Source organism: Oncorhynchus clarkii, chromosome 4 (assembly GCF_045791955.1).
Source record: "Oncorhynchus clarkii lewisi isolate Uvic-CL-2024 chromosome 4, UVic_Ocla_1.0, whole genome shotgun sequence".
Classification (NCBI taxonomy): Eukaryota; Metazoa; Chordata; class Actinopteri; order Salmoniformes; family Salmonidae; genus Oncorhynchus; species Oncorhynchus clarkii.
Genome location: NC_092150.1, coordinates 22,084,828 through 22,094,096, shown reverse-complemented (window position 1 = coordinate 22,094,096; position 9,269 = coordinate 22,084,828).

Genomic DNA, 9,269 nt, shown 5'->3' with positions numbered 1-9,269 from the left:
TACATACAGATGTAGGATCTTAATTTGTTCACTCTTTTGTTGCTGAGTATTTTCCTGCAAAGCAGGAAATGCAAACTTGTAGTGTATTTGAGTTTTCTAAAGTTTGTCATTTCCACTTGATTAGCTCTAACGAAAAATGTATAAATCCCTACAAAAATGGCCTTGAATTATATTCCACATAATACTTAACATTTTCTGATGCTGCAGGATATTTTTTTCCCCTGCTATTGCAAACTGGCCCATGGTGGAATCTTCTGATCTCCTAAAGCCCCTATGAGCTCAAGTCTAGAAGCAGTCTAGCTGTCATGTCCTGACCTTAGAGATCCTTTTTATGTCTCTATTTTGGTTTGGTCAGGGCTTGAGGTGGGGTGGGCATTCTATGTTTTGTGTTCTATGTTTTCTATTTCTGTGTATTTGGCCGGGTGTGGTTCTCAATCAGAGGCAGCTGTCTATCGTTGTCTCTGATTGAGAACCATACTTAGGTAGCCTTTTCCCACCTGTGTTTTGTGGGTAGTTTTCTGTTTTTGTGTCTGCACCAGACAGAACTGTTTTGGCCGTTCACAGTGTTGTTTTTGTTGTTCAGTGTTCAGTTCTAATAGTAAATCATGAACACTTACCACACTGCGCTTTGGTCCACTTCTTCATGCAACGATGACCGTGACACTAGCTAATGTGTACTTTGTATTGCACTGAGCTGTTTTACAAGAAAATGGCTGAGATGACTCAAACACTGTAGCTAGCTAGCAAGCCCTCTGTGACAATATTATTGGGGCGTGGGAATGTTAGATTTCTTTTTTTTTCAAGTTAACTGTCATTGAAGTTGGTGCTTACTACTGGTTTCAGATCCCAAGGCTAGACAAACTGTCTGCCAACTTTTGGTAAGGGCTCAGAGTGACGTCATGTACCTACGAAGCCTACACCAATCACCTGACGGATATGAATGACTTTACCTCTGGGTATCCCATGAAAGGAAATTTCGCAACCAGATATGCAATAATCCAGCATTTCCAAAAACAATATTTTTAGCACATTTTAGCATATGTGACCCGTTTCAGGAAGCTAGCTGTGTGTCACACATCACTACAAAGGAGAGGCATTTGAACATTTTTTTAATTGTTTAAATCAAAATGTTTTTTGGGGGGGTAGAAATGCCTTCTGTAACATGAACTTTCATGTGCCTTAATAAGAAATGTGTATGCCATCTGTAAAAACAAATAAAATAGTTAAATTACGAGCCTAGTTGGTTTAGCCACGGAAAAAGACAACCTTCATGGTAGCCATGATTGGTTGAGATAATGCATGGGCTGGAAATGCCTTCGATCTATATCATGAGCTGCTCAGTATCTGTAGGTAATCCTTGCTACCGCAGATTTTTAAAAGATATAACTTTAGCCATGGAGAACTGCAAAAGTGTTGCTACTTGTTACTTTTATTTCTTACTTTGTGGTATTTTTTTCTTAACTGCATTGTTGGTTAAGGGCTTGTAAGTAAGCATTTCACTGTAAGATACCTGTTGTATTCGACGCAAGTGACAAATCAAGTTTGATTTGCTCTCAACAAAATTGCTGCCCTGAATTTAGCAGGCACTATCAACAAAGGTCAGTGGGAAAAAGTTGTGATGGACTACTTTCTGCACTGGGTCAGTGAGAACCGGAGTGACATGACACAACAAGCCAAACAAGTGTTGATCCATGTATACAGGTAAGAGTCTAGCTACATTTTCAGATATAAGTTTCTAATTTTGTCATTTTCATTGCAAGTTAAAGCGTATTGTTAGCTAACTAGCGAAAGTTGGTTTGCTGGCTCACTAGCTAGCTAGCTAACATTGAATCTAGTTGGTTAGCTTCAGCTACCTGCAGATTCAAACTAGAACATTTCATGCATGGTGTCTATGACACTCCGTTTGTACTGTACTGTAGCTATGTGTTTGTATTATGGTTTATTGTTCAGCTGTCTAGCTAGCTACATGTCTAAACAAAAGACTCCACTTTGCCAGATGATTGCATGACCCATCAAGTTAGCCAGGTGTGTCTGGGGGTGATTACGGCCATCTACTGTATTTCATGAACATGTGTACACTACCGTTCAAAAGTTTGGGGTCACTTAGAAATTTCCTTGTTTTTGAAAGAAAAATACTTTTTTTGTCCATTAAAATATCATCAAATTGATCAGAAATACAGTGTAGACATTGAAAGAACAACATTGACATATACGCTGACTCGGTGAGTGAGTTTATAAATAAGTGCAATGGAAATGTCGTACCCACTGTGACTATTAAAACCTACCCTAACCAGAAACCGTGGATGGATGGCAGCATTCGCGCTAAACTGAAAGTGCTATCCACCGCATTTATCCATGGAAAGAGGCCTGGGAATATTGCTGAATATTAACAGTGTAGTTATTCCCTCTGCAAGGCAATCAAACAAGCAAAATGCTGGTACAAGGACGAGGTGGAGTCACAATTCAATGGCTCAGACACGAGAAGTATGTGGCAGGGTCCACAGGAAATTACGGACTACAAAAACAAAAACGGCCACGTCACGGATACTGACTTCACGCTTCCAGACAAACTAAACACCTTTTTTGGCCGCTTTGAGGCTCGGTAACAATGACTGCGCCCCCCCCCCCCTTCTCAGTGGCTGACGTGAGTAAAATATTTAAACTTGTTAACCCTCGCAAGGCTGCTGGCCCAGACAGCATCCCTCATCGCGTCCTCAGAGCATGCGCAGACCAGCTGGCTGGTGTGTTTACGGACATATTTAATCACTCCCGATCCCAGTCTGTTGTCCAAAATATACTTCAAGATGGCTACCATTGTTCCAGTACCCAAGAAGGCAAAGATAACTGAACTAAATTACTACCACCCTAGACCCACTTCAGTTTGCATACCGCCCCAACAGGTCCACAGATGACGCACCATCACAATGCACACTGCCCTATCCCATCTGGACAAAAATAATACTTACTGTATGTAAAAATGCTGTTCATTGACTACAGCTCAGCATTCAACTCCATAGTACCCTCCAAGTTCATAATCAAGCTGGAGGCCCTGGGTCTCAACTCCTCCCTGTGCAACTGGGTCCTGGACTTTCTGACGGGCCGCCCCCAGGTGGTGAAGGTAGGAAACAACATCTCCACTTCGCTGACCCTCAACACTGGGGCCCCACAAGGGTGTGTGCTCAGCCCTCTCCTGTACTCCCTGTTCACCCACGACTGCGTGGCCATGCATGCCTCCAAGTCAATCATCAAGTTTGCAGCGACACAACAGTGGGCTAGATCGCCAACAACGATGAGACAGGGAGGAGGTGAGGGCACTCGGAGTGTGGTGTCAGGAAAACAACATCTCACTCAACGTCAACAAAACAAAGGAGATGATTGTGGACTTCAGAAAACAGGATGCCAATTTCCACATCAAAGGGACAGCCATGGAGAAGGTGGAAAGTTAAGTTCCTGGGCGTACACATCACAAACAAACTGAAATGGTCCACCTACACAGACAGTGTTGTGAAGAAGGCGCAACAGCACCTCTTTCACCTCAGGAGGCTGAAGAAATTTGGCCTGTCACCCAAAACCCGGACAAACTTTTACAGATGCACAATCGAGAGCATCCTGTTGGGCTGTATCACAGCCTGGTACGGCAACTGCACCGCCCTCAACCGCAAGGCTCTCCAGAGGGTGGTGCGGTCTGCACAATGCATCACCGGGGGCAAACTACCTGCCCTCCATGACACCTACAGCACCCAATGTCACAGGAAGGCCAAAAAGATAATCAAGGACAACAGCCACCCGAGCCACTGCCTGTTCACACCGCTATCATCCAGAAGGTGAGGTCAGTACAGGTGCATCAAAGCAGGGACCGAGAGATTGAGAAACAGCTTCTGTTTCAAGGCAATCAGACTGCTAAACAGCAACCACTAACTCAGAGAGGTTGCTGCCTACATTGAGACCCAATCACTAGACACTTTAATAAATGGATCACTAGTAACTTTAAACAATTCCACTTTAATAATGTTTACATATCTTACATTACTCATATCACATGTACTGTATATACTGTATTTTATACCATCTGCTGCACCTTGCCTATGCCGCTCGTCCATCGCTCATCCATATACTTATATGTATATATTCTCATTCACCCCTTTAGATTTATGTGTATTAGGTAGTTGTTGGAGAATTGTTCGATTACTTGTTAGATATAACTGCACTGTTGGAACTAGAAGCACAAGCATTTAGCTACACTTGCATTAACATCTGCTAACCATGTGTATGTGACAAACACTATTTGATTTGATTAAATGTTGTAAATGACTATTGTAGCTGGAAACGGCAGATTTTTTATTGAATATCTACATAGGCGTACAGAGGCTCATTGTCAGCAACCATGACTCCTGTGTTCCAATGGCACGTTTATCATTTTAAAAAGCTAATTGATCATTAGATAACCCTTTTGCAATTATGTTTGCACAGCCGAAAACTGTTGTCCTGATTTAAAGATGCAATAAACATGTCCTTCTTTAGACTAGTTGAGTATCTGGAGCATCAGCATTTGTGGTTTCGATTACAGGCTCAAAATGGTCAGAAACAAATAGCTTTCTTCTGAAACTCGTCAGTCTATTCTTGTGCCAAGAAACTGAAGATCTCGTACAACGCTGTGTACTACTCCCTTCACAGAACAGAGCAAACTCCTTCTAACCAGAATAGAAGGAGGAGTGGGAGGCCCCGGTGCAGAACTGAGTAAGAGGACAAGTATATTAGAGTTTCTTGTTTGAGAAACAGATGCCTCACAAGTTCTCAACTGGCAGATTTATTAAATAGTACCCACAAACACAAGTCTCAACGTTGTTGTGTCTTTGGCTATGTGATATGACATGCTATTCTGTAAAATAATTTCTCTGTAATTAATATTACCTGATTAAGCTAATCATGTAAATGTAATTAACTAGAAAGTCGGGGCACCACAAAATAATCTTTATAGAGCTGTTATCTTCCGAATAAACCCTTAAAGACCTGGTAATCTTTTACCTCAAAGCAGTCAATATTTAATCGTCACCTTATTTAGTCTCATCTGAAAGTTGAAAATTATTGGTTATCTTCACGAACCCTGGCTAACAAGTTGAATCAGCAATACAACATTTGGTTTATTTATTTACTAAATACCTACATAATCACACAGAATTACATCTACACAGAATAGATCATACATTGATTACAAATTATGTCATAAAGGAAAATGGTTACACAAAGAAAGGGGGTTGGGTTTTGAATGAAAGAGCGAGAAGAGTAACAAACGGAGAAGCTATGCTATGGTAAATACAGAATCTTATGCATTCTAAATAACCACCCATTTGGAAAAAGGAAAATGCAATAAATATTTACTCTGAGCTGTGCTTCAATAGGTTGGTCATAGATGGAAGGCCGGGTTGCCCAGCAGGGATCTCTTGTCCTTTGAAGAATGTCTCTGGTGGTAAACTGGATACATTGTAGTATCGTTGTGTGTGTTAGACTGGATACGTCATCCATCTTTTCCTAGCCCATGTTTACAGCGCCTGCTGCTAACTCGAAGGCTAGGATGTATCACTTCTGGAATGAAGAGTTCAATGTTCATACCAAGTTGCCATACTTTTAAGCTTGTGCTATATTCTGGCTGGTATAGTCGAAATTCATCCTTTCGGCAGTATCGATCGTCACCTTCACATTGAACACAATGCTAATTTCGTTAGGTTATTATCAGAGCCCTTTTAACGTACGACCGTTGTCCTCGGAACAGGAAGTTGAATTTTCATTAACGGGTTTATATAGTGGTGAAAGAAGGGCGTGTTTCATAGTTTCCAACCCATGTCTGTTCACTTGGGCGGGGCCTCTGAGTGAGCAGAGTGGTGTTCTTATGACAAACCGTTCTCTCATCTCTCTAAAATTACATTTAATCTTTTCACAAATAGTTTCATATTTAAACATTTAAATTGCACAACAATTCCATGTGAATCTGATAACTAGAATGTGTATATTTTCCAAGATACAGTTTATGTCGTCCTATCTCAGACGCCAACTGATCTGACATCATATTCATTAAGTACGAACACATATTTTCAACTTATTAGATTTAGGGGCCTCCATGTTGAGGATCAGCGTGGAGGATGTGTCGTTACCAACCCTTACCACCTGGGAGTGGCCTGTCAGGAAGTCAAGGATCCAGTTGCAGAGGGAGGTGTTTAGTCCCAGGGTCCTTAGCTTAGTGATGAGCTTTGAGGGCACTATGGTGTTGAACGCTGAGCTGTAGTCAATGAATAGCATTCTCACATAGGGGTTCCTTTTGTCCAGGTGGGAAAGGGCAGTGTGGAGTGTGATTGCGATTGCATCATCTGTCGATTTAAGCAAATTGGAGTGGGTCTCTGGGATAATGGTGTTGATGTGAGCCATGACCAGCCCTTCAAAACACTTCATGGCTACAGATGTGAGTGCTACCGGTCGGTATTCATTCAGGCAGGTTACCTTAGTGTTAGTGGGCACAGGGACTATGGTGGTCTGCTTGAAACATGTTGGTATTACAGACTTTGTCAGGGAGAGGGTGAAAATGTCAGTGACACATGGAATGAGGGGTTAATACGGTAATTGGGGGGAAGCTGTAAACTGTAACTCACCTCGATTAGTCTCCTCTGGACTTTAAATGGCCCCATAAACCTGGGACCCAGCTTCCGGCAGGGCAGGCGGAGGGGCAGGTTTCGGGTCGAGAGCCAGACCCGGTCCTGCGGTGACTGTCTGCGCTGGCTTTCTGGTGCAGCACAGCGCGCTGAAGTTGAACATGAGCGGCGTCCCATGTCTCCTCCGCGCGCCGGAACCAGTCATCCACCGCAGGAGCCTCGGTCTGACTCTGATGCCAAGGAGCCAGAACAGGCTGATACCCCAGTACACACTGGAAGGGGGAGAGGTTAGTGGAGAACTGGCGGAGTGTGTTCTGGGCCATCTCTGCCCAGGGCTCAAACGCTGCCACTCCCCTGGCAATAAGACTTCAGAAACCTTCCCACATCCTGGTTAACTCTCTCCACCTGCCCGTTACTCTCGGGGTGAAAACCCGAGGTAATGCTGATCGAGAACCCCAGACATTCCATGAACGCCCTCCAGACCCTCAAAGTGAACTGGGGACCCCGATCAGACACTATGTCCTCAGGCACCCCGTAGTGCCGGAAGACATGTGTAAACAAGGCCTCTGCAGTCTGTAGGGCCGTAGGGAGACCGGGCAGAGGGAGGAGACGGCAGGACATAGAAAAACGGTCCACAACAACCAGGATAGTGGTGTTACCCTGTGAGGGAGGAAGATCAGTAAGGAAATCCACCGACAGGTGCGACCATGGCCGTTGGGGAACGGGTAAGGGGTGTTGCTTACCTCTGGGCAGGTGCCTAGGAGCCTTACACTGGATGCACACCGTGCAGGAGGGAATATAAACCCTCACGTCCTTAGCCAAAGTGGGCTCCAGTACTTCCCACTCCTACAGCGCACTGTCCGACTGATGCCTGGATGACCAGAAGAGGGTGACGTGTGGGCCCAATAGACCAGTCGTTCACGGACAGTAGACGGAACATACAGAGGCCCAGCGGGACACTGGAGGGGAGTGGGCTCTGCATGTAGCTCCTGCTCAATGTCCTCGTCCAGATCCCACACTAACGGCTCCACCAGACAGGAGGCCGGGAGTATGGGGGTGGGATCCATGGGCCACTCCTCTGTGTCATACAGCCGGGGCAGTGCGTCTGCCTTAGCATTCTGGGAACCTGGTCTGTAAGAAAGGGTGAAATCAAAATGGGTTTAGTAGCACCAACGGAAACCCCTAAACATCTCCCCGAGCACTCTCGCGACCACACCACGAAACAGTGGGGTCATGACAGGCTAACCAGGGTAGGCCTAGCACCACAGGAAACGCATGAGAGTCAATAAGAAAGAGACTGATTCTCTCCTTGTGATCCCCCTGTGTCACCATGCCCAGGGGAGCGGTGGCCTCCCTTATCAACCCTGACCCTAATGGTCAGTTGTCTAAGGCATGAACTGGGAAGGCCACAGCCACGGGAACAAAGGGAATCCCTAAACTATGGGTGAACGATCTGTCTATAAAATTCCCAGCCGCGCCTGAATCGACGAGCGCATTATGCTGGGAATGCAGGGAAAATTCAGGAAAAGTGACATACAAAAACATGTGTGCAACAGAGGGCTCTGGGTGAGAATGGTAACGGATCACCTGGGGTGACACCAGAGTGCCCCACCTGCTGCCTCGATCCCCAGAGGAACCAACCCGGCACCGACCGGCAGTTTGACATCTGCAACCACAGATGGTGCACGAGACGGAACCTCCTCCGGTCTCCCTGCGCACAGCACCTCCCAGCTCCATGGGCATCTGAGAGGTGGTGCTGGGGGATGGAAGCGACCGACCTCCTTCTAGACGTCTGCGGGTAGGTTATGCAACCGAATGGACAGGTCCACCAGCTGGTCGAAGGTGAGGGTGGTGTCCCTGCAGGCCAACTCCCGATGGACGTCCTTGCACAAACTGCAGCGATAGTGGTCGATCAGGGCCCTGTCGCTCCATCCCGCACTGGCGGCGAGGGTTCGAATGTCCATGGCAAACTCCTGGACGCTCCTAGTCCCCTGCGTCAGATGGTAGAAACGTTCACCCGCCACTCTACCCTCGGGCGGGTGGTCGACAACTACCCGGAAATGGCGGGTGAAATCCTCGAAATGGTCCAGCGCCGCGTCTCCTTCTCCCCACATGGCGTTGGCCCACTCCAGGGCTCTCCCTGAGAGGCACGAGACGAGGGTGGACACCCTCTCACAGCCCGAAGGAGCCGGGTGGACGGTTGCCAGGAAGAGATCTAGCTGCAATAGGCAACCCTGGCAGCGTGCGGCCGTTCCGTCGTACTCCTGGGGAAGGGTGAGACGAATCCCACTAGGACCGGGTGAAGAGGAGGCGAGTAGTGGAGGCCCTGGTTGTGCTGGTGGAGTTGCTGGAGGAACTCCCTGTCTCTCCCTGCGGTCCATGGTTTGGACCACACGGCCCATGGCGACGCCGAGATGGTGGATCATCGTCGCTTGTTCCTGGATGCGCTCCTCGACCCCTATACCAGGGGCACCTGCTCCTGCTGACTCCATATGGTGGTGTGGAATTCTGTAAGGGGTCCGCAACTGGTGGCAGGGAAGTCAGACGCAGGAGAGCAGAACTAGGTAATAGCCGTAGCAGTTTAATTGCAAAACCAACGGCATAAAGAAATTAACCAACATGGGTACA